Source organism: Rhinolophus hipposideros, assembly GCF_964194185.1.
Source record: "Rhinolophus hipposideros genome assembly, chromosome: 12".
Classification (NCBI taxonomy): Eukaryota; Metazoa; Chordata; class Mammalia; order Chiroptera; family Rhinolophidae; genus Rhinolophus; species Rhinolophus hipposideros.
The window spans coordinates 2,130,310-2,156,665 of record NC_138058.1 but is presented as its reverse complement, the minus strand read 5'-3'; the positions used below and the strand labels follow the sequence as shown (position 1 = coordinate 2,156,665).

Genomic DNA, 26,356 nt, shown 5'->3' with positions numbered 1-26,356 from the left:
TAATTTTTTCTATTGTCTTTTTGTTCTCTATTTCATTTAGTTCTGCTCTGATTTTTGTTATCTCCTTTCTTCTGCTGACCTTGGGTTTCGCTTGTTCTTCTTTTTCCAGTTCTTTAAGGTGTAACATGAGGTTATTTATTTGGGATTTTTCTTGTTTCTTGAGATAGGCCTGTAATGATATAAATTTCCGTCTTAAAACTGCTTTTGCTGCATCCCAAAAATTTTGGTAGGATGTATTTTCATTGTCATTTGTTTCTATGTATCTTTTGATCTCTCCTCTAATTTCTTCTTTGACCCAGACGTTCTTTAAAAGTATGTTGTTTAATCTCCATGTATTAGTTATTTTTCCTGCTTTCTTTTTGCAGTTGATATCCAATTTCAAAGCCTTGTGATCAGAGAATATGCTTGGTATGATTTCAATCTTCTTAAATGGCTGAGGCTGATTTTATGTCCCAATATATGGTCTATCCTTGAGAATGTTCCATGTACACTCGAAAAGAATGTATAGTCTGATGTTTTAGGATGAAGTGCTCTATATATGTCAATTATGTGCATTTCATCTAATGTGTCATTTAGGGCTGCTATTTTGTTATTTATTTTCTGTTTGGATGATCTATCCAGAGCTGTCAATGATGTATTTAAGTCCCCTAGTATAATTGTGTTTGGGTCAATTTCTCCATTTAGATCTGTTAGTAGTTGCTTGGTATATTTTGGTGCTCCCTGATTGGGGGCATAAATATTGATGACTGGTATGTCTTCTTCTTGTTTTATAGTCCCCTTTACCATTATAAAATGTTCATCTTTGTCTCTTGTTATCTTTTTCACCCTGAAGTCTGTTTCCTCTGATATCATTATGGCTACAGCTGATTTTCTCTGGGTACCATTTGCTTGGAGTGTCAATTTCCACCCTTTCACTTTGAGTCTATGCTTGTCCTTGTAGCTGAGATGTGTCTCTTAGAGACAGCATATGGTAGGGTTTAGTTTTTTTGATCCAATCTGCTACTCTGTGCCTTTTATTGGTGAGTTCAGTCCATTTACATTTAGGGTGATTATTGATACGTGAGGATTTCTTGTCATTCTATCTTTAGTTTTCTGGTAAGGCTGTGTCTCCATTGTTTCTTTGCCTTTTTGTTGTCTATTATTTCTGTGTGGTGGTATTCTATGATGTTTCCCTCTCTTTCTTCTTTTATTACAGTATATATTTCAGTTCTGGATTTTTTTGAGTGGTTACCCTTAAGTTTATGTAAAATAAAATTTGATATTTAGAGTATTCCATTTTCTTCAGCATGCTTACTTTCTCCATTCCCGTATTCCAGTTCTGGCCTTTACTTTTCTCCTTTTTATGTTGCCACAAATTGTCCCTGTTGATGGTGGTCGAATAGCCTCCTTTAGTATTTGTGGTAGTACAAGTCATGTTATTAGAAAATTCCCTCAGCTTGTGTATGTCTGGAAAGTTCTTTATTCCACCTTCATATTAAAATGACATCTTTGCTGGATATGTTATTCTTGTCTCATAATTTCTCTCTTTCAATTGTTTGAATATTTGCTTCCACTCTCTCCTGGCTTGTAGAGTTTCTGCTGAAAAATCTGATGATAATCTAATGGGCTTTCCTTTGTAGGTTACCGTCTTCTTTTCCCTGGCTGCCTTGAGGATTCTTTCTTTGGCATTGATTTTAGACAGCTTCAATACAATGTGCCCTGAAGAAGGCCTATTGGGATTGAGGTAATTAGGTGTTCTATTTGCTTCTTGGAATCGAGGATCCAGTTCTGTCCACAAGTTTGGGAAGTTCTCATAAACAATTTGTTTGAATATATTCTCTGTTCCCTTCTCTCTTTTTTCTCCTTCTGGTATGCCCATTATTCTTATATTGCTCTTTCTGATAGAGTCAGAAAGTTCTTGTAGAGTTCTTTCATTTCTTTTAAGTCTCAAGTCTCTTTCTTCTTCCATCTGTGTAATTTCCAGGTTTCTATCTTCGATGTCACTGATTCTTTCCTCCATCTGGTCAACTCTACTACCTAAACTGGTTATTTCATTCTTAATTTCTTCTATTGGCTTCTTAATCTCCAGAAATTCCATTTGGTTCTTTTTTAAAATTTCAATCTCTTTCGTAAAATGCTCATGTTGCTCTTTGATTGCGTTTCTGAGTTCATTAAATTGCTTTTCTGTGTTTTCTTGCATCTCATTGAATTTTTTCAGAACTGCAATCTTCAATTCTCTATCATTTAAGTCACATATTTCCATATTTTTAAGTTCCTTTTCTGGAGACTTTTCACTTTCTTTCTGAGCTGTCTTGTTACCTTTGTTATTCATGGCAATTACTGATTTATTATTTCTCTTCCTAGACATCTACAGGAGTGGCTTCTGCAACAGGTTGATAGGAAGAGGTCTTTCTTTTGTTTTCCAGTACTTGTTGGTAGAATGTTTTATTTTCTCTCCAACTGCCACCTTTTTTTTCCTCTCTCACACAGGAGTTCTATGTTTTCTCTGCACTATTCCAGCTTCTCACACAATGGGGGGATTCCCTGGGAGACGGGCTTCTCCTCTGTTAACAGTTCGCCTGGGTCATAGAGCCCCACCTCCCTGTGGGGATGTGGAGAGCTTTTGAAGTTCCAAAGGTCTTTCTGCACCAGATTCAGAGCCCGTATGTTTCAGCAGTTCTGTTTACTCCTGTAGGGATCCACCCAGATAGGTGGGGCCAGGGGTGGGGTGAGTTGTGAGAGGTGGCCCAGAGCAATGTCAGCGACCACCACCACAGCCCGTCCCACTTCCACAGCTCCCTCCCTTTTGCCATAACTAGTTGGGCTGCGAATCTGTGTCTGCAGTCCACAGTTCTCAGAACAGCAAATATTCTGTTCTTTTGATCTGACCCTGCTACTGTTCCACTTCTAGCACCGGGCAGGTGGGGGTGGGGTGAACTCTGGGAGGGTAGGGAGGGGGTGGCTAGTCCCAGTGCCTAAGGCTTCCGTTCGCTGCTCAACAGTGAGGGCTTAAACCACCGTTTTCAGTCTTCTTCCCTCAGTCTTTTCTCCGAGGTCTCTGCCGGGAGCGTTGGGTTCAGCCATGTTATATGCTGCCCCCTCAGCCCTGTGGGCCATAAGCGAAGCCCTAGCAGTCCGAGTTCCTCCCTCTCCCACAGCTGTGGTAGTTCCAGGATGCAGCGAGCTCGGAGCACTGATCTAGGTCTGCGTCCTGCGCCCACGCGGCTCCATCTCTGCACTTCTCCCTTCCCTCCTGCCCCACTTGCGCGATTCTCCCACCTTTAGGTGAATTCAGTAGTGGGCTTCTTTGTCTTGACTGTCTGCTGTGCAGGGAGTCCTTTGTGGAATTATTGTTGTTCCATTAGTTGTAAATTCCAGGGGAGCTTTACAGAGGCTCACCTCATGCCGCCATTTTGATGACGTCTCTCCAGAAAATTCTTGATGACATGTTTGGCAGACACTGAATGCCCGCTACCTCAGACCACAGCCTGCTCCTTGGTAAGCTTGTTGGGGTGTTGCTGAAACTGATATGTGTAAATACTACACTCATCTGTTATCACCCATACGTAATGAACCCTTTGGCCAAATAGCACCTCTCTAAAGGAGGTCTGAGCTCTTTGAGCTGTTTGTCATGAAGAGGGAAATACGCAATGCCTACACTGAGCTGAATGACTCCATGTGGCAGCCGCAGCTTTTCCAAGAACGGGCCAAGGCCAAGGCCCCCGGCAAGGATGAGGCCATGTTCATAGACGAAAGCATCTGCACTGCCCTGGAATACAGGCTGGCCCTACAGCTGGCTGGGGCATCGACCGAGACTCCATGTCTCTCACAGACTCCTGTAACATCAAGGAAGCACTTCTGTTTCTTGCCATGAAACCTGAAGACAAGAAGGAAAATGTAGCAATTGCTGATACACTGGAAAGCACAACAGCTGGCACATCTGTCTAGAAAATAGTGGCAAGCCACATAACTCAGGCATCTTTGCATTTCTGCAAAATTGCAACGACTGCAAGGGGATGCTGGTATGTTGCTATCCATTTTACTATTGTAGTTCAGTCACCAGAAGTGAGAAAAGGAATGGAAAATTCCTCTCATACTCCTTGCTACAAAAAAAAAAAAAAGTTTGTCCCTTAAAAAAAAAAAGTATGTTGAATTGTTCAATTGCCTTTTCTGTACCAATTGATAATAATTATGTGATTGTTCTTCTTTAGCCTGTTAATATGATGGATTACATTGATTTTTGAATATTAAACCAGTATTGCATGGAATGAGCCGCACTTAGTCATGCTGTATAATTCTTTTTATATATTGCTCAATTCTATTTACTAAAATTTTACTAAGGATTTTTATGTCTATATTCATGAGGAATGTTGCTTTATAGTTTCCTTCTATTATATTGTCTCTATTTGGTTTGGAATCAGGATATGACTATCTCCATGAAATGAATTGGAAAGTGTTTTTTCCTCTGCTACTTCTAGAAGAGTTGTATAGAATTCGTGTTTGTTTGTTTAGTTTTTTTAATGTTTGGCAGAATTCTCCAACAAAACCATCTGGTCTGGGGATTTTTTTAGGAGTTTTTAAATAATTCAATTTTCTTAATAGTTATAAGGTTATTCAAATGTCTTGCATACTGGGCGAGTTATGGTATTTTGTGTTTTTTTGAAGCATTGGTCCATTTCATCTAATGTTTTCAGGTTTATATGTAGAGTTGTTCCTAGTATTCTCTTATTACCCTTTTGGTATTCTCAGTGTCTATAGTATTATCCTCTATTCCATTCCTGATATTAGGAATTGGTGTTTTCTCCCTTTTATCTTTGACAGTCTTGTTAATTTTATTAATCTTTTCAAAGAACCAGCTCTTTGCTTTATTCTCTATTGTTGTTCTGTTTCAATTTCATTGATTTCTGCTCTTATATTTATTATTTCATTCCTTGTGCTTCCTTTCAGTTTATTTTATTCTTTTTCTAGGTTAAAGGAGAGCTTAGATACTGATTTGAGGTTTTCCCTCTCTACTGGTGTATTCATTTAGTGCTATAACTCTTCCTCTTAGAACTGCTTGAGCTATGTCCCACAAATTTTGATATATTGTATTTTCATTTCCATGCAGTTCAATGTATTTTTTAATTTTTTTCTTGAGAATTTCTCTTTTTAATATGGTTATGTAGAAGTGTGTTGTTTGTTTTGCAAGAATTTGGAGAATTTTTTTCTGTTATCTTTCTGTTAGTTTTCTAGCTTGAATCCATTGTGGTCAGAGAACATACTCTGTGTAATTTCAATTTTAAAAATTTGTTGCAGCTTCTTTTATGTCACAGGATATGGACTATTTTGGTAATGTAGTGTAGGCACTTGAAAGGAATGTGGACTATGTTTCTGTTTGGAGTGTTCTATAAATGTCAGTTAGATCCTATTGGTTAGTAGTGTTGTCGAGTTTTTCTGTATCATTGCTGATTTTCTGTCTAGTTGTCATATCAATTGTTGAAAGATGGATGTTGAAGTCTCTCACCATAATTGTGGATTGATCTATTTCTCCTTTCAGTTCTGCTACATTTTACTTCACATACACATTTAAGGCTGCTATATCTTTTTGATGGGTTGACCCTTTTCATCATTATTGAATGTCCTTCCTTGTCTCTGGCAATTTTGTTTTCTCTGAAGTCTACTTTATATGAAATTAACATAGCCACTCCTGATTTTCTTTGCAAGATATATTTTTTCTATCCTTTTACATTTTATATTATTATATTGAAGTGAGTTTCTTCTGGACAGCATAGAGTTTGGTCATGTTTTTTTAATCCACTTTGCCAAACTCTGTTTTTTAACTGAATTATTTAGACCACTTACATTTAGTGTAATTATTGATGTGTTAGGACCTAAGTCTGACCTTATTTTTTTGTTTGTTTTCTCTGTTTCTCACTTCTCTGTTTTATATTTCTTGCCTTTCTTTATATTTGAACTTTTTAAAAATTACGTTTTGGTATGTATAGTGCTCATGAGTGTATCTCTCTGTATAGTTTCTTTAGTGGTTGTTCTAGGTATGACGTTATGTGTACATTACTTACAGCCAACTTGTGTCATCATTTTACTAGCTTAAGAGAAGTACAGAAGCCTTACCTCTCTAGCATCTCTTTACCCTCCTCTGTGTATAACATAATTGTCTTAAATGTTTCCTCTTCTTTCATTTAGAATTATATCAGACTGCTGTAACTTTAGCCTCAACTGTCAAACATAATTTAGAGAATTCAAGAGAAAAGAAAACTCTATTGCATTTATCTATAAATTTTAACATGTTCTTTATTCCTTCCTAATGTTCCAAGTTTCCTTCTTTTATTGTTTCCTTTCTGTTTAGAGAATTTTCTTTAGCTATTCTTTTAGGATAAGTTCACTGATGACCAATTCTTCTAGTTTTCATTCATTTGAAAATGTCTTGATTTCCTTTTCATTCCTGTGTGACATTTTTGCTGGCAAATGATTCTAACCTGATAGTTCCTCTCAGTATTTGAAAAACGTCATGCCTCCTTCTGGCCTCCATAGTTTCTCATGATAAATCTATGATTCAAATTGTTTCTCTCTCACTGATTTCAAGATTTTTTTCTTTATCATTAGTTTTCAAGTTTCACTATAATGTGTGTTGGAGTGACTTTCTAAGGGTTTACCCTCTTTGGAATTTGCTCAGCTTCTTGAATCTATAGGCTATGTCTTGTGACAAATTTGGGGAGTTTTCAACCATTATTTCTTTGAGTGCTTTTTCAGCCCTACTCTCTCTCATTTCCTTCTGGGACATCAGGAAACAAATGTTAGATCTTTTATTATAGCCCCATAGATTCCTGAGGCTCTGATCCTTTTTCAAAAATTTTTATTAGTCTATTTTCTGTATGTTGTTCAGATTGGGAAATTTCCATTGTTTTATCTTCTAGTTCACTGATTCTATCCTCTGTTCCCTCCATTCTGCTGTTGAGACCGTCTACTGAGATTTCTATTTAGGTTATTGTATTTTTCTGTTCTAATGTTTCCATTTGGTTCTCTTTTATATCTTCCATTTCTTTGCTTAGACTTTCTATTCTTTGTCAATACTTTCTATATTTTTTCATGTTTCAAGTTGTTTGTAATTGCCCTTTAAAGCATTTTTATGATGACTCCTTTAAAATATTTTTTCAGATTATTCTAATATCTCTGTCATCTTGGTGTCGGCATCTACTGATTACCTTTTTCTTCATTCAGTTTTTTTCTACCTTGTCCTTTGTGTGACAAGTGAGTTTTGATTGAAACAGATACATTTTCATGTTATATTGTGAGACTCTGGATCTTATTTAAATCTTTGGCATTTTTCTGACAATAAGTGGCAGGGAAAGGAGTCATTGCTGACCCATGGAGATAGAAGTGTTCCCACACCCAAGTGATGGGGATGAGTTCCTCGTTATTGTTGGGTAAGGATGGGGGTTCTGGCTCCCCATAGAGTTACCACTGACAGGGCAGTGGGTGGAGTGTCATTACTGCTGAATGGCAGTGAAAGTTCTAATTTTCCTGTTGGCTTCCTCTGACACCACCACAGGGGAAGGTGGGAGGAGGTGCTGGGTGAAGCTAGAGGTCCAGCCTGTCCACATGGTCTCCACTGACACCACAGGGGTGTGGGGCTGTCTCCTCCTGCCAGGGGTGAAAGTCTCGGTCCCTGCTCGGCCTTCTTTGACAACACAATGGTGGTGCAGCTGGGGCACCTCATTACAGCATGGGCTGGGCAGACGTCTAGGCTCCCCACTTGGTCTCTGTTGGCATGGGAGGGGTGCAGCCACACTTCTCTCTGTGGCATTTGACTAATGTAGAACACTATTACCTAAAAGTTTTCTGTATTGCTAAGTGTCCTTTCCTAGTCCTTTAGCTAGAGAAAGCAGACTTGGTTGGGAAAGTTTTTTTCTGGTGTTTCTGGGTTGTCAGCTTCATCAGTTCCCAGTCTGGGATCGATGAGGCAAAAAGGAAACGAGGTTTCCCACCATGTTATTCCTTGAGCCTCAAGGTCCTTGCTGGTCAGCTTTCATGTCTCCACCTTTCAGAGTCTTCTTATGTTTGTTTTATATGTAATGTCCAGGCCTTTTAGTTGTCCTTAGTGGAACGAATAGGGAAAATTACATCTACTCCATCTTCCTAGAAATATAAGTCCTATTGTAAGCTTCTAAATATTTTAGATTTGAATTTTAGTAAGCTCATCTGGCAGAAGTGTGATAACTGACTGATAACAAGAGATTTATTTAGCTTCCATATACATAAAGAGAAATAGAGAGAGACAAAAAGAGAAAGACAGAAGGTTATGCATTGATGTTAATATATATGTCATATTTCCTTCCTTTTAAAAATTTCTTATAGATGTAGCACTGATTTAATAATAATCTATCGTGAATAAGAAAATAGTACATGTAAATGTATGCAAAATTATAGACACCTCAATGTTGCAAAAACTAGAAAGTACAAGTATGTGTGTTACTATCAACGGATAATGAATATCTCCAACATGTATTATAATAGTATATTCAATTAGCAATATATCATGAAGAGTTCTATATCCTGCTTTTTTATTTACTTAATAATATTTCATTGTAAATATCCATGAAGTCACCATTTTAATAATTTCCTTAAGGTGAATTTCTAGAAAAAAATATTACTGGATCAAAAAAATACTTAACCCGTTTAAAGCCCTTGACACATCACCAACTCACTTTCCAGAAAGATTGTATCAATTTTTATTCCTTCTTCTAGTGTATAAGCTCGCCCGTCTTAAGACATTTTTGCTAGAGATGAGTATTATTCTTTCAAAAGTTTTTGCTAATTTGACAAAGTAAAAAATTATCTGATTTTAACTTGCTTTCCTTTGATCACTAATAATTTAGTTTGTTTACATATTCATTAGCCATGAATATGTCTTCTTCAAATTGTTGTATATTGGTCCCATTTATATACTGTGATGTATTTTTCTTATTTATTTATAGAGAGTTTTTATATAGGAAGGAAATTAAACCCTTATCAGTCATATTTGTTTAGATATTCCTCTCCTGCTTCCTTTTAGCTTTTGAAATCAGTAGCTCTTTAATTTTTACATAATCACTTTAATCTAACACTTTTGCTTGGGGATTTTTTTTTTTCCTATTAGAAATGTTTTTTAAACTACACAAAAGGATGAGTCATTTTTTTCCTTCATCTGTGTTATTTTGTGGTTTGTTTTAACTTTAGAGATAAGCAAAGGTGAGAGATGCAGGTCTACCCCAGTGAGATACAGGAATAAATCTACTAACACAGTTAACTGCAGCAAGTGCCACCAGGTTGACCTGACCCAAGAAGAATCTGTGAAGGTGAACAGACTCTGGTTCACATCTGCTTAAAATAGCCATTCCCTGGTCCCAGACAATTCCCTTCATCTTCCTCCTCCAATCAAGTTGGCAGACAAGTCCTTGCTTTAACCTCTCTCCCACTTTATTCTCTAATCTGCCAGGAAATTAATGCAAGCCCTGAGCCTCCCTAAACACAGCCTTTTCCAAGCATCCTTTTTCATCTTTGATTCTCAAATTGAAATAATATGTAAAAGCAAACTTTGCTATTCTGTTGGCAACAGAGTATGTGCCTTCAAGGAATATTTATTTTAGGAAAACAATCTCTTTGAGTGGGTCTGTATTGTAATAACCACCCCTCCCAGCAGAAACTAAACATGTCATTGTCCATCTAACAGTTTCTATCTACCCAGTCCTTGGGCCTCATTTATGTCCAGGATCTGAATGTCAGTTGTCAGATGAACACATCTGTCCTTAAAGCTCCAACACGGCAATGAAAAGTCCCCTCAGCTGCAAAGAACCCGCCCCCACCCCCCACGTCGGTTTGCTGCCCTCGGCCCCAAATGGACCTGCATGGTGCCTACTACATGTGCAGGTTCCCAGGGATTCGTCTCAGGGTATTCGTCCTTCACCACCCAGATTTCACTACCACACTTTGCTCAAGAATGTCTGCCTAATCTGTTACCTGGCTCCTGCCCTCTTCCTACCCCAGGGAGCATTCCCAAAGGGCAGTGCCGTCATCTGGGTTATGACAAGACCATCTCATTTCTTTGTACTGATGTATCCTTGCAAATAATTGAAAATCTAAAAGAAAATAACCCCACGGTTGTTTTCTTTACAAAAAACATTTCCAAAGTTAACAATTTATTATGCCTGTGACAAAAATAATTCATCGGCTTTGCAAGGAGACTGCCTGGAAATAAACTTCCACAAGGTCATTTGAGTTTTTGTGTATGATCTTAGGAAACTGGAAATTATCCAAATCATGGGATGCCAAAGAATACAACACAAGGTGCCAGCCCTGGTGAGCGCATTGCTAAGAGGTGCGGGAGGCGAATGCTAGCTGGACCCCGAGAACCTGTCGGGCTTCAGGAGGCCAGGGTCCCTGCACCACCTCTCCCAGGTCTGAACCTGAGACAACTGCACACTTGTGAACTTGGCTCGTAAAGGAAAAACCTATGTCATCCCTGGCTGGATGCCACCACTTTTGCTGACCCACACACCATGGGCTGATACCCAAACACTTTCATTAACCACTGAGTAATCTGTCACACCAGATTGAAACAAGATTCAACAATGTTCTCTCGATAAGAGATACACTTTAGATTCAAAGACACAAGTAAGTTCAAAGTGAAACACTGAGAACAGATACATCATGCAAACAGCAACCACAGAGAGGGAATGGATATACTAACATTAGAAAATAGACTTAGAAACAAAAGTGTTCTTAGAGATGAAGAGGAACACTTTATAATTGTCCTTTAGGTGTTCAGATTAGAAAGGAAGAAGTAAAGCTATCTCTGTTTGCAAAAGCCATGATTTATATAGAGAAAATCCTAAGGAATCCACTAAAAATCTGTTAGAACTAAAAAACGAATTCAGCGAGATTGCAGGATATAATATGAACACGCCAAAATTAATTATATGAGGTGTGATCAAACAATATGGTGAAGGTTTAAATTAAAACAATGATTACAGTAAAAGTCATATTGCCTTTAATACCTCTCAAAATACTCTCCCTTGCTTCAAACACACCTATCCCATCATTCTTGCCACTTTCTGAAGCAGTTCTGGAAGTCCTCTTTCATGAGTGTCTTTAGTTGCACTGTCATGGCTGCCTCGATGTCCTGAATCATTTTGACTTTGGGGAAGAGCCTGAAGTCGCAGGTGCCAGATCTGGTGAATAAGGTGGATGAGGACACACTGTAATGTTTTTCTTTGACAGAAATTGCCGTATAGCAGAAGCGACGTGTGACATGGAGTGTTGTCATGATGGAGGATGATTTACAGCACACTTTAAAACACACTTTATTTCAATGGTAGCTCACACCTGACTGACAGCACCGAACAAATTGAAACTTGTCGCACCCTGTTACTAAAGTTCGACACGCCACTTCCCGTATTGAAGATGCCTGCCTTTCTTTTGGATGGCACTGGGCAGCAGCGTGCGCCCTGTTTATCGATCACAACGGAAAGGCTCCACCACGTCACACATCGCTTCTCGTACAGTAATTTCTGCTAAATAAAAACATTACGGTGTGTCCTCATCCACCTTATTCACTGGACCTGGCACCGTGCAACTTCTGGCTCTTCCCCAAAGTCAAAATGATTGGCGACCGTGAGAGCTCAACTAAAGACACTCACGAAAGAGGACTTCCAGAACTGCTTCAGAAAGTGGCAAGAACGATGGGGGAGTATGTTTAAAGCAAAGGGGAGCATTTTGAGGGGAATTAATGGCAATGTGTCTTTTACTGTAATAATTTTTTTTAATTTAGACATTCACTCTATTTTTTAATCACACCTCATACTTCTATACACTAACAATGAACAATCCAAAAATGAAATTAAGAAAACAACTGCATTTATAATAGCACCAAAGAGAATGAAACACTTAGGGAAAAAATGTAATAAAAAAAAGTGTAAGAGTTGGGGCGGCCAGATGGCTCAGTTGATTGGAGCACGTCCTCTCAACCACAAGGTTGCTGGTTCAACTCCCACAAGGGATGGTGGGCTGCGCCCCCTGCAACTAAGATTAAACAATGGCGACTGGACCTGGAGCTGAGCTGCACCCTCTACAACTAAGATTGAAGGACAACAACTTAACTTGGAGCTGATGAGTCCTGGGAAATACATACTGTTCCCCAATAAAGTTCTGTTCCCCTTCCCCAATAAAATCTTTAAAAAAAAGTGTAAGACTTGTACACTGAAAACCACAAAATATTGTTGAAAGAAATTAAACATCTAAATAAATGGAAACACATCCCATGTTCATTGCTAAAAGATTCAATATCGTTAAGATTGCAACACTCCCCAAACTGATCTGCAGATTTAATGAAATCCCCATCAGAATCCAAGATGCCTGTTTCTCAGAAATTGACACAATGCTCCTAAAATTCACATGAAAGTAGAAGGGACCCAGAATAGCCAAAATAAACTTCAAAAACATAATAATGTTGTAAGACTGACACTTTTCAACGTGAAAACTTACCGCATAACTACAGTAACCAGGACAGTGTGGTGTGGTATAGGAGAGACATGTGGACCGTCCAGAAGTAAATCCTGACATTTGTGGCCCACTGATCTTCACACAAGGGTGCTGAGACAAGTCAATGCGGAAAGAGTAGTCCTCAGCAATGAGTGCTGGGATAACGGCATCCACACACAAAGAAGGAAGTCTGAGTCCTTCCTCACAACATACACAAATGAATCTCAGATCTAAATATAGGGGCTAAAAGTATAACGCTCTTAGAAGAAAGCATAAGAGTAAATCTTCATGACCTTGGTTTGGGCAATGGTTTCTTAGATATGATACCAAAAGCAACAAGAGAAAAATTACATATGTTGGACTTCATCAAAATTCAAAACTTTTGTGCTTCGAAGGACATCATCAAGAAAGAGAAAAGACAGCCCACAGAATGGGAGAAAATATTTTCTGATCATATATCTGATAAGGGACATGTATTCAGAATGTATAAAGAACACTTGCAGCTCACTAGTAAAAATAACCCCGTTTTACAAATGGGTAAAGGACTGAATAGACATTTCTCCAAAGAAGACATACAGATGGCTAATAATCACACAAAACAGTGCTCAATGTTATTCATCATTAGAGAAATACAAATCAAGACCCCAATCAGACCCCACTGCACACCCACTAGGATGGCTATAAGAAGAGACGGACAATGACAAGTGTTGGCGAGGACATGAAGAAACAGGAATCTTAGGCACTGCTGGAAGGGATGGGCGGTGCAGCCTCTCTGGAAAGCAGAGAGGCAGTTCCTCGAAATGTTAAACATACAGTTACCACACGTCCCATCAATCCCACTCTTAGAGAAATGAAAACCCACATCCACACCAAAAACTTGTGCATGACTGTTGATGGGATTTTTCACAATAGCCAAAAAGTAGAAGCAAGTCAAGGTTCATCGACTGATGAATGGTTAAAAAAAAATGTGGCATATCCATACAGGGGGATAGTATTTGGAATGTAAAAAGGAATGGAGTTCTGATACAGACTATGACATGCATAAATCTGGAAATCATTATGTTACATGAACAATGTCATCACAAAATGCTACATATTGTGTAATTTTATTCATATGAAGCGGCCAGAATAGGCAAATCTGTAGGAGACAAAAAGTAGATTGGGTCTCACCTAAGGTTGGGGGAGGGGTAGTAATGGATACAGAATTTCTTTGGAGGGTTGACAGAAATTTGGTTAAATGAGACTGTGGTGATGGATGCACTCTGAATATATTAGAAAGCACGGAATGGTATATTTTAAATGGGCAAATATCATGGTGTGTGAAATAGATCTCAATAAGCCTCTTTTAAAAAAAAAATCTGAGGCATTTCATTTTACTTTATCACGAGTTCTTGAATTTCCAGGTCTCCTCAGTCAGAAACTCGCTGTGTCCGCACGTCGGCCTAGACGGACAGACAGCGTGAGGTGGTGTCTGAGGCGTGTAAATGCAGAGGACCCACAGAGTCTACCGGGTGATAGCAAAACAGCATCTCAGACGTCCCCTGATGGCCCCTTGAAGATAAAATGGAGGGTTTCCAAAACCTAAGGCAGAACCCACTTCCAAAAGAGTCCGTGCAGAAAGTGCTCTAGACTTAGCTGTATGGTCAATCAGTCTGCTGAACACACAGCACTGGGCTGGCATCTTCAGTTTTCACTGCGATTCTCTTTACGCAGACAGGTTTGGTCCCATCACTGCGAATGTCCCTCTGCTTGGACATTATTCGTAAGTTTTAAGCGGCGCCCAGACACTGGAAACTTCCTTCCAGTTGTATTATAATTTGAAGATGCAATTTCCTCCTCATGAGTAAACCACTGAAGGAACTGAAGTCCCCATGACAGCGTCCCTCGTCCTCCCTGTCCTGCAGGGGCAGCCGTGTCTCTAGATGGCCATCCATCCAGATCAAGTGCAAGGAGCAGGATTTGAGGCTGGCACCAATTAGAACAACTTCTACACTACAAACAAGAGTGAGAATCTCGGCGCCGTCCACTGACTTTTTCTCTGGGGCTAGGAAGGGACGGGGTGGAGAAGGTTCTGGTTCTTACTGGGGTGTTACATGTAAGTATATTTGGGATAAAGAAAGGAAAGGAGAATTCACGGAGCAGCTGCTCTAACTGCCTGGTGCATTCATGTGGGTTACAGCAGTTGCTTCACAAAACCTTCTGGAAGGGAGGTACTGTGTCATAAACCCAAATTTCTGGACGGAAGCAAACCCCAGCCGAGCTACGTCGTGTAGCCTGAGGTCCCAGGACCAGCCAGGAAATTGGTCCTCGGCTTCTCCTGTCCTTTCTAGCCTCTGCTGGGTGGTTTGGTGGAGGCAGGGGACCCGATGGCCAGTGACCAGTGAGGGGCACTGGGTTTAGGTCAGCCACACAACCATGACCTCTGAGGTGATGCAAATGTCTCAGACTTTACTGACTCTAAAAGCTCTGGCTGAAAAGAGAGGCAAGGCAGATGCAGTCTCTCCATTATAAGTATGCTAAATATTTGTCCAGGTAAAGTCTTGTGGGACTCATTTAAAATATTTATTTATTCAAGTAATCATGTTTCTCTTCAAACAAATGTTGCGAGTTTTATGTCCCTACAAGGAGAGGTAAATAGATGGCCTCCACTGTCAGCAACCAAGTGAGCCAAGCTTGCCATGATGGAAAAGAGAGAAAGAAAGAACAAAACTTGAGGATTATCCAACAGGTGAATGCAGGACTTCTTGCCCAAACTAGAAAGGCAACATATACTTTAAAGAAACGGGAAATTAGCCCCCGAAGTTGAATTATCAGAAACGAGGTCTAGTCATGGGTTACCACTGCGCCCCACTCAGAGGGGCCCCTGGAAGTGGGAGTAAGGCTGGGCCCAGGCCTGCATTTTGCTGTCTGCTCTCACTGGAAGATGGGGCCAAGTGTCAGTGCCCTGTCCTTTATACCAGCCGTCTGGTCCTGTACCAGAGCACTTTGATGTACTTTAAAAGAAGCCCAATCGCCACTCCTCACAAGATCTGCAAATTCAGCGCATGCTGACACGTTGAACAATTTCACTTTCAGATCCAAGTTCACGCATCCCAGGCCGTCCTGAACGTGTGGAGGCCGCCGTCTGCCTAGAGACACGACACCACATCCCCACTTCCTAAACTGCATTCTGCAGACCTCTCACAACACAACATCCTGGACCGCAGGCCAGGAAACCCTGAAAACAGTTGGGGGTAAAGCAGTGGCAAGCCTGTTTGAGCGTGTCGCCGGGATCCCGACAGTGACGGGCAGATCATGAGCAAGTGTGAGAAATGATAGCCAAACACCACTTTTCAGGCAGCAGGCCGGCCTGCCCTGGGGGCGCAGCAAGCCTCAGCTGCAAGCCAGACGGCCCTTCTGGAAGATGACTCCAAGCCAGAAGAGGGTTGGACACCTGAGAAGGAACGCACTCCGTCTTGAGCGAGGCTCCCTCTGGGCGAACAGAGATCCATGGCATGCAGCTGGGGACACTCTGGGATGCACGGGCCAGGGCCACCGGAGAAAACACCTCTTCAATGGTGGCTAACCAGGCTGACCAGGGTGCAATAGTAATGCATGCACGTGGAGGCTGAGAGGGCCCCATCTGCACCCCTGCCCAAGACTAGCGACAGGCTTGATGGCACGTACGTGTGTCCACGTGCACTTGTGTCTGCGTCCTCCCAGCCTTTCCTTCACACAGTGACCATCCTACCTGCTGCTCCACTGCCCTGCTCCCAAGGACCACACACTGACACCAGGGTCACGAGGCCCCCACGCCACCGGCCACAGCCAAGCACCGCCCTGGCTGCCCCTCCTCCCCTGTGAATCGTGCTTTTTTTACTGATTCTTTCCTTTTTAAAATAGTACCTACCACTCTGGGTGGAAGAAAAATTGATTTTGTTGCTGAAACAGAGCTTGACTTAGAGACACTGAGAAATACAAGCATTTTCCATCTATCAAGAAATAAATCTAGCACCGAGCCATGTCAGTGGTTTAAATAGGGCAGCTCCTTAATGCCACAGAATGGCCGCCAAGATAGATCCTTCTGCGGGAAACACAGTTGTAGAACAATAGATGGATTAGGCTAGTACTCGTGCAAAACTACACACACAAATAAAACTCTGTTTCTCTATACACATACACGCATGTAAATGCATGCAAATCACATGCAAAGACACACATCAACCTGTTAACAGTGGTGACCTCGGGGAGGGGGCCTGGTCAGGGCGGTGGGGAGGGCAGGGAGGACTGAATTTTATAAGAAGAATGTGCTCCATGTATTACTTATGTAATTTGAAATAAAAGTTAAAAATAGATACAAATATAACAAATGTTTATTTCTTTATTGCCTCTTAGGTGGAGTCTTTTCATTTGGGCTCAAAATAAAAGTTGAGTCATCACTCCTCCGAAACACCTTTCTTCACAGAATTGAGAAACATGCTTAGTTTCAGAATGTGAAGTCAGGCCAAAGTTCATGAGCTGGTAATTCCAAGTCAAAGTAAAGTGAAAACAGAGGTGCTTGAGAGGCAGATCTGAGATGGGAGCTTCAGGGCCAGCTCCAGGCCAACCCCACCGGGCACATACAGCATCCTGCTCCGACCCCACCGTCCTGCTCCGACCCCACCGTCCTGCTCCGACCCCGCCGTCCTGCTCCGACCCCGCCGTCCTGCTCCGACCCCGCCATGTACAGACAGCATCCTGCTGTGACCCACACCATCCAGGCTTAGGGACCCCAGGCCAAGATGCCCCATCCCTTCCTTCACCAATTATATTTTTTTAACAGGCAAACTTAGGTTTGGGGATCTTGATTGCTTAATTTCTGATTTGTATTACTTTTCCCAGCAGCCAGAAATTCTCCCAGAGGCCGTGATTTTAGAAGTCCTTTCAGAAGCATGGAAAAATAATCTTCCACCAAACAGAAGTACGTAAGACATGAAACCATCAGTCAGCACCGTGGGAAGGCACTGGCTGCCTGGCCTCCGCGCTCACCCGACTGCCCCCAGGACGCTATCTGCACATCCTCCCACTTGCTAGAAACACTGACCAGCAGGTGCCTGATCAGAACAAGATTTGTTGGCCACAAGGCCACAGTGAGACACTGGCCCCAGGACCCTGGGCACGAGGCTGCTGACTGGCAAAGTGTACCCAGCACCAGAGCTCCAACTGGGACAGCGGGCTTGTTCCCCAGACCTGGGGCCAAGAATCGGACTGCATTACGGAAGCGAAAGTTGATTAATCCACACACCCACGCTGGAAGAGAGAGACACTGGGCCTGGAAAACACAGGGAGGGACAGCACGGCCGTTCCCAGGCGGGTCCGAGGGCCTCACATTCCCAAGGCTGAGAGGCACTTGTGAACACATGGCATCTCCACAAGCCTGAAGACAATGTGACTTCCCAAGGACGTGCCTACAAGATGGAGTGGCCTTCTGGGTCACTGCGCAGCCCGATGTCCTGCCGTAGAAAAATGAAAAATGAACAGCTTTGGGTCCCTGTGATCTCGGCTCAACACCAGCCCACCTTGGAGAGGTGGGGCTCCCCTTGTGTTCAGTTCTGCGCTCTTCCTCCTCGGTAACCACGAAAACCTTTATTGAGCTCCTCCCATCAGACCTGTCCCACAGGCCCGGGAGACAGCTGTGCAACAGAAATATTTTCCTCCCATCTTACACCAGGGGAGATGCTCTGAGAAAGAAAGAACAGATGTGAGCAATTTCCCCAGAGCAGGTGGTCACAGGGGTTAGGAGAGGACTCGGATCTTCCCGAAACAGCTACCATGGTGATGGAGTCGGAGAAGCACTCGGGGGCTCTTCTAAGCACCGCGTCACCTCCCTCCCACTGAAGGGGTCTGGCCTTCTCCCTAATGCAAAAGAAGTAGAGCAAGAGGAAGGAATAGCAGAAACTGGAGACAGTCCAGCCTAAGCGCACCCCAAGGAAACACACCACGGGTCACAGGAGCAGTGAACCTAGCTGAGAGGAGTAACGTCTAAATGAGCCCTAACTTCTGCTCAAGGCTACAGCTGTCTGGCTCTCACAGACCGCTCACTAGTGAAGGCAAAAAATGACCTAAAGTTAAATGTGCCCTGCACAGATGAGTGTACCACAGAGAGCGCTCAGGTCCCTGGTGAGAGAGGGGGCCATCCTGAAATGACGGGTGCACAGCTGTGGGCAGCCTGACCCTCAGGAGTGGGCCGAGTCCCTCTCAGGATCGAGAAATTTGGGTTGTGTTCCTGTCCTGTCACCAACCAGCTAGGTGACCTGGGGAAAATCCCCTCATCCCCTCGGCTTCTGTTTCTGCCTTGTTTATTCATTTTTTTTTCTGAATATAAAAGCTCTGCACATTCTTTGTAGAAAATTGTAGAAAACGTGGAAAGCCCAGAATAAAATAAAGAGGAAATTATCATGGATAATTCCATTGTCAAACCATTCTTACTATTTTGACAAATTTGCTTCCAGTCTTACTTTACGCATGTTGACAACTGCTTTTACATGTGGGGGGATAACTGGAGTGTACTGCAAACACAACTTAATTTCATGCATTTTTTTTTAACTCAACTTGGTATCATGAGCACCCTTCTTCGTTATCAAAACTCTGCCTGAGCACCACGCTCATGGCTACGTAATATCCCATTAGTGTAATGAAGCCAGTCTGCTCCCCCGTTACATTGCTTCCAATTTGTATATTATGAATAACAGAGAATAATCTTTGTACCATGACCTGTTTCCTGCATCTTGGATTATTTTATTAGGATGGATTCTAGAGGTCCTTGTTCCATATTTATATTTCAGAGATTTGCAAACCCAAATGCCTACAGGGGTTAGTCAGGGAAGGGAGTATAGTCGGCTGGTACAAGAAGGAAAAACCCCCACGGAGTGTGAGCCTCTCAAAGGTGGCAGTGTCCCAGGGCTCCAGCTGGTGGCTGCCACACAGGACAGGGACAGGTGCTGCGGGGCTGCACAGTCTTCCAAAAAAGCCAGAAATCCAGAATTTCTACTAATGTGTAAATATGGGCAGCAGAGCCCCACTTCCCTTCGGCCTGGCCAGCGGACGGCCACAGCCTCTGCACAACAGGTGACTGCTTCATGGTTAACTCAACGTGAGGAGCTTTGTGTCCCCACTGGGGCACTGGAAAGAGGCGACAAGGAACGCATGTCCAGGGGGTGACACCGAGGGCCACACACAGGGCTTTGGAGCTTGCACCAGTTTTAAAACTCTGTTTTTCCTTCTGTCCGTACCTCTGGGCTTTTTCCTACAAATGGAAACAACCTCAGCACTGACCTCTAAGTCCAGCTGGCACCCGGGAAGCAGCTAATGACAAATGCCAGTTCATAAGCAGAGCCAGAGGCCCCCTCTGCCCTCCTTCTTCATAACTCTGGTGCCCTGAGATCCAGCGATCAGGCGAGTTCCTGTCCAGTGGAACCCCCGTGTCGGGAGCTAGACTGCCAGGCAGCTCTCCCACCGGAGCACGTGGCTGCAGCCCTCAGGTTGGCCGAGGCTTGGCTGGGAGGACGGGAGGAGTGGAGTCTGCGAGCCTGTGGGTGCCACATGCGAGGGGCTCACTGTTCTCATCGGGCTATGTCACAGCTCTGGCAGCAACCACAGCCATGCCTCCAGAACGAGAGAGAAAAAGGGATTCTAAACACCAAATGCCTTGTCACAAAGCCCAGAGAAGTGTCTTTCATGCTTCTGCCATCTGTCATTGCAAACTTCACACAACAGCCCCCGAGCTGCACGGTGAGGACCGTCCTGCAGGGTCCCGGAGCGGTTCAGACCCGACAGCAAAACAATGTGCGGCCAGGTGAAGACCGGGGAGAAAATCCTGCCAAACAAACGCAGGGGTCAACGGCTCAGAGAGCAAGAGCCACTTAAACCCACTAATTGGAAATAATTCCAAGTTTTTCAGACATGACGTAGTGACAATAAGGTGCAAACACCGGATTAGTGACCACCAAAAGACAGAGCGCTTTTGTTCCCTTTTTGTAAGAGCAGGATTTCACCGTGTTTTCAAATTCCCACCACCTACCCTGTGTGGATTTGAATTTAAAGTTTACAATTTAATAACAGCGAGGGTTAGCTTCTGAGTTCCTCGTTCCAGGTCCAGGAGCAGGACGTATGCGGAGGGGTGTGGGGAGGAGACCAACGGGCAGTAGCCAGGAACGCACCTTCTGGTCTCTCCAGAGGCAGCTCACCAGCACACACCTTCAAATGCTGTCCCTAAGGGGGAAGCCACAGGCTTTTCGGTGGCTTGGGGTTTGCCGGCTGCTTTTTTTCAGTCACTCAACCATATGTGTCAAGTCTCAGTCCTAGACGACAGTTTTTTGTTTTGTTTTTGCTTTTTTTGGTGTTTTAATGTGCCGTAGAATTTCATTGAGCTTTATAAGCAACACAGAAGGAAACAAAAAATTTCTGGAAATGAGTCTGGCATCCGGTTTGGTTTGGGAGCTATGAACATTTTACAGAACTCAATACCAAGACAAAACCATTTGAAAAAAGAAAGGCACCTTGCCGCTCCTTGAAGCCCTTGCAGAATTTGCAGGCGACTTTGGTTCGACAGAGTGACAATAACTTCCAGCATCAGTCCCACCTGGGAGAACAGTGCAGCCCATGGGAACGGGGTTGCGGGGACATTTAATCAAGCAGCCCCCATCTGGTCCCCAAGATGCAGCCCAGCACCGCCTGCTGGGGCTCTTTGCCGGGCTCTCTGTGAGGGCTGGACTTACACAAACACCCAGCCATGGCGTGGAGGAGCTGGCCTCAAGCCCAAGTCCATCTGCCCATCTCCAAAGCTTGTGGTCTCTGCAGTGCAGACCTGTGTGGAGCTTCCGCCCAAGCGGAAGAAGCTCAGGTACCGCAGCCTTCTGTCTCCTGCGCCAATTCCACGATGGAGTGAAGTACCTGCTGGGCCAGCAAGCCACACCCCAGCCCAGGCCGGGCTCCCCAGCCCATGGCCACTCCGGAAAGCTCGAGTGACAGGCACTCAGCCTCTTACTGCAGCTGGGGTGGCAAGGGGCCTTCCCCAAGCCTTTACACAGCAATGCAAAGGGCTGTGGAGGTGACAAGCTCACTTGCACACACAAATGGGAAGCTTGCTGTCCGGGGAGAAGGGCAGAGTGTGAAACCAGCTGCAAATCGCAGATGCAAGCAGGAAGAGGCAGGTGGGCTGGGGCCAGGCAGGGGTGTGAACCAGGCTGGGGTGACTGGACCTGTGGCCAAAGAAAGGCTTCCCCAGGGTTCCAGAAGCTGCCTCCTCTCCTCCCTCTTTGAGGAGACGGAAGGGGTGGTCCCACAGGTCAGGAACCGGGTGCCTCCCTCAGATGCAAGCAGGCCTTTTCCTGCCTCGGTTACCACTGGGTGCCAGGCCCCTGGTGCGGCCATCTGCTCCTCCTGACTGCAGAGCTCCCGGAAATCAGATTCCACGGGTTGGAAATGTGATCCACTTTCACCTTTGGCCAAGCCCCTGGCCATGGGAGGCGTCAGAGGTCAACGGCAGCTGTGTCTCCTCCGCCTTCTCCCTCGGCCCGGTTGGTCTTATTCCTCCTGCTTCCTGCAGGTGCACTCCTGCCGGAGCTGCCCCAGTGTCCCCCTGTCACGGCGTTCTGATGAATAGATTGTCTGTGTTTTCTTTCATGGCCTGGACTGCACGCCAGCGGCCCAGCTGTGCTTGTCAAGTTAAATGTGTTGGGGTCGGCGGAGTCTCACATAGCACCGAAGTGCACAGTGCACAACGCAAAGGGCACCCAACCACAACTCGCACGTTCTAGAAAGCTCTACTCAGAGCAGCGTAACTGCTGCAGAAGCCACCCGCACCACACACATGTTGAGACAAACGGCACCATTTCATGTCATTACTCCATTCTCTTTCTCTCGCTCTCTCTTTTTTTTTTTAGATTTTTTCAAATATAGTTATGCAAAAGACTTCTGTTTTTAAACCCACTGTGCCAGCACTAACTTCTTACAAAGCCCAGGGAGATAAAATCAGCTCAGGTCGAGTGTATCCTGAACACGAAGCTCTAACTGATTTTGCGCCGTAAGGTGACCTTTAGTTGTCGTGTCGAAATGGGGCCTAGCATTTAGAGAAATGGTGAGTTTCTTTTCATGTCACACACAAAGGTACTGCCCCTCCTGAGGCATGCAAACTCTTGTCAAAGGAGCAGTGTTTAAAAACTGCAGGAAAATCTGAAGACAGGCTTCCTATTTCGTACACAAGGAAGGAGAGGGTTCTCTTCAACCTGCAGTGAAACTGGTGGGCTCACGAGATGCAGAAAGGGTGTGTGGAAACACGCTCTTACTGCCACCACGCTATTTTAAAGAAATAACATTTCTATTTTGTTCCACAACTAATTCAAATAAACTCAGGCCACAGGGAAAGTACATGTGTTTACAGCCCAGCCTGGAGTCAACCTGCAACATCTGACATTCTGCTCTGGTTGAAAACATCTCTGTCCTCAGCCTGCTGGGGCTGTGCTCTCACAGCTGAGGACAGATGTGGCTAGCAAAGCCTTGTGAAACAAATGCCACACAGCAGACCGCCACCACAGGCTCACACACCTGCAGGTGACATCAGCGGCTCTATCTCAGCCCAGCAATCTATTAACATGCAGAAACAGGTGTCACCCAACCAAAACCCACTCTTAGAAAGCGCTCACCTCATCCGCTTGGGAGTGGAAATGACAAACGAGATGCTCAACTTCCACTCACCTTCCTTGTCCGCCTTGAACTCCCGGGACACCTGTCCCCTCACACCCAAGGGCTGCAGGTGCAGCAGAACAAAAGCAGGGCAGGAACCCTGCTCCCTGGATATTGCATTTTCCTTTGTTTCAGGGAATTTACTCTGTTCTCTTCAGCAAAAGGTAGTTAATACCATGTCAGCCTTCACTGATTTCTTGTCCCAGAGCTTTTCTCTTTGGACCTGCGACCGGGCCCCTAGAAGGTACTCGGTATATGTACAGAGCCCATTTATAAGACATGAAGCATCTGGGATTCATTTCAAAATACTTGAATAGGAGCTGAAGAGCAGGACAGAGATCAACTACAACTGTCCAAACTTGATAACTCTAGAAACTGGGAGCTGAGTAATTGGAAATCCACGATGCTATTCCCCCTTGTGTTTGACATTTCCCATAATAAATACATTCTTAAAAATGTGTGGCCACATTTCCAGTTGCTGGTCCAACGCTTCTTCCCTCGCTCCGTAGTGAAAGAATCCCAGTTTTATTCATGTAATCCACCCTCCTCCACGGAGCCCACTGCGTTTCCCTCAGCCAGTCGCCGTCACCCCAGTTCTCCTCGCTAGCAGACAGTGGACCTGGCCAATGAGACACAAGGGGAAGTCTCTTGAAAAGTTTCTGGAGAAAAGTTTCCATGCTGCTACCAAGTGACATGCAGGAAGAGCTGGGTCCTCCTCTTCTCACAGATCTGCTTGTACCTGCATGTGACAGCAAGAACCTCAGCAGCCATTTTGTGACCATGAGGGGGTCAGCCAAAGACAAAACCAATATGCTGAGGGTTACAGAGAGGGAAAGTCAAGCACCTATGGTCCTAGGGGATGTCACTGAGCGCCTCAAACAACCACTCTAAAATGTTCTCACTCCAGGAATCAGTAAGTGAGAAAACAACCCACTCACTATTTAGAACATTTGGGGGGTTCCTGTTACTCATAGCTAAAGGCATCCTACCTGATACAAAGTAACTGCTCAGTGAACAAGGGAAAGATGAAAAGAAGAGAAAGTCGGAGCCCCCGATGTACAGAGAGAATTATCAGGCAGGCTTAGCCCCATCATTTGAGTCTTAGGAAAGTCAATATTATAATTTCATGCAAGGACTGAGATTGGCACCTGTCCCCTTAGCACACAGGGCCCTCTGTTTTTCATTTTGCAACACACCTTGTATATTTTATTTCTTTGGCAGCCAATCAGTTTGTTCCCTGTATCTTCTCAAGCTGCTCTTTCATTGGTTGCTTAAATGGTCTCTCATAGTCACAGCTATGCCCAGGTTACTGGGGGCTCCCTGTGGACTGGAAATGGCATGTTCTTTCGGAAGTGGCTGTGTGGCCTGGGACAAATTCCTCAGCCTCTCTGCGCATTACTGCCCTTATGTATAAGACAGAAATGGCGATGCCCATTGTAGGAGCTGAGACAGTTAAATGGGGGAAGCAAAGCTCCCAGCCATTTCATCCACATCAAGACGGGTTTTAAGGTCAGGGGTAACTGCTGGCAACTGGCAGAATCCCTGTTTTTTCTTCTACCCTTGCTTTCAGGTATACCAGAAGGAAAGTAAGAAGTATGAAAGAAGAAACAACAGAAGTTCCCTCTTTTGAGCAGTTTTGTCTCCTACACCTAACATTTCTTTCTTCCTACTTACTTTCATCACAGAGACATGTAATTAAAATGAAGGTGCTGAAAGGCTTCCTTTCAGACGAAGCCCTTGGTGTCAGTCAGCCCCTCATCGGGGGGAAGGTCTCTTGGAACACAGGTTGGTAACTTCTTCCCCTGCTCCAACTCCAGCAGCCATCGGATGGGAGATCCTAGGAGGGGGGTAGGCTGAGGGGAGCAGTGGCCTCTGAAGCCTTGGCCCCACACCGACAGGGAACACTGTCTCCCCTCTTTCCTCAAGGAAGGAAATAAAATTCAGATGATCCTGCTTCTTCCTGGCCACCCAAGGAGGCCACCGCCCCTGGGTTTGAGCCGCACGTTCCTCTGCCACAGGGACATCCCTCAATGCTTTCAGCCACATCACCATACCCCCTGAAGTCTCTCAACACTCTTCCATAGATCTACTCCATTTTTACTTAAATAAATCTATTTTAAAGAGAAATTGTCCATCGGCATGGCCTGCCCTTCCAGCGCAAATATCACGTAATTGTTCTCCCACAGGCTGTAGCCACTTCCGGTGACGCCACACAAGCCCCCCGTCCCAGGGCTGGGGCTGGACCATAGCTGTCAGCCACATGAAGTCACCCCAGGACGCCTCCTCTGAGTTGGGACCACCAAAAATCTCACGAAATGTTCCTGGAGCGCAAAGATCACCCCTCAGGCTAGAACCACTGATCTAGGAGGGGTAAAAATAAATAGCCATGAGACATGCCACCACGTAAGAGGCTGACACTATGGGAATATGGATGAGGAGCAATGCATTCTGGGAGGAGGTGCCCACACATGAGTGACACGTGGCTCCTTTGTGCCTCTGAGCAACCCCTCACCATCGCCACCATGGAGGCTAAGGAAGCGGACACTGTCATATAGCAGCAGGGGCCCCTGTGACTAGCAGCCACATCCATCTTATGAAAGACCTGGGACGGTAAAGTGACACATTTGCTTGTCTACGGGGCACTTGGCTCTCCCAGCCTCAGCAGGAAGCTAACTCTAAGTGATAAGATGCCTCAGGAAAAAGAAAAAGAGCAGGAGGCAAAATTCCCTTTGCACTGGGCCACAGCGATGGCATATGTGCCACCCCTTCAGGACCCCCTGGTGCCCTACAGGCCCAGTCCTCGGAGAAATTCAGAGTCTGTAGGGTGTTCCTGCGGGCAGGTGCTGTGAGCGACACAAGAGGCCAAAATGTCACTCATACAGCAAAACCTGCCTGTCCGAGAGGCACCTTGGCAACTGGAAGGAAGTAAATCTAGACCTTTCTGTGGTTAAGACTATGCCTTCCCAACTGAACTGTACACTGACACCCTTTCAGAAGGAGGGAGTCTCGAACTCTAAGCCGCGCTTGCCGGGAAAGCAGTAGAGGATGAGCCTGTGAACTACCCTGCCGCCCCTGGTCAGCCTGCCGGAGAGCCCGTCCGTCCGCACCCACCAGCAGGGCCTGGGTAAACTCTTCTCCCATCAAATGGGGACGTCCATGT

The 26,356-nt window shown here is 44.4% G+C and overlaps 1 protein-coding gene and 1 pseudogene across 2 annotated transcripts in view; one reads left to right on the top strand and one right to left on the bottom strand.

Annotated features, from left to right (window-relative positions):
• The window catches only part of ACOXL (acyl-CoA oxidase like), a gene marked incomplete at its 5' end in the record, with an annotated part of 116,574 nt that overhangs the window by 14,996 nt on the left and 75,222 nt on the right, over positions 1-26,356 (bottom strand).
• LOC308506193 (lysine--tRNA ligase-like) lies at positions 3,396-3,927 on the top strand (annotated as a pseudogene). Its single transcript has one exon. The product of its transcript is annotated as a lysine--tRNA ligase-like (transcript).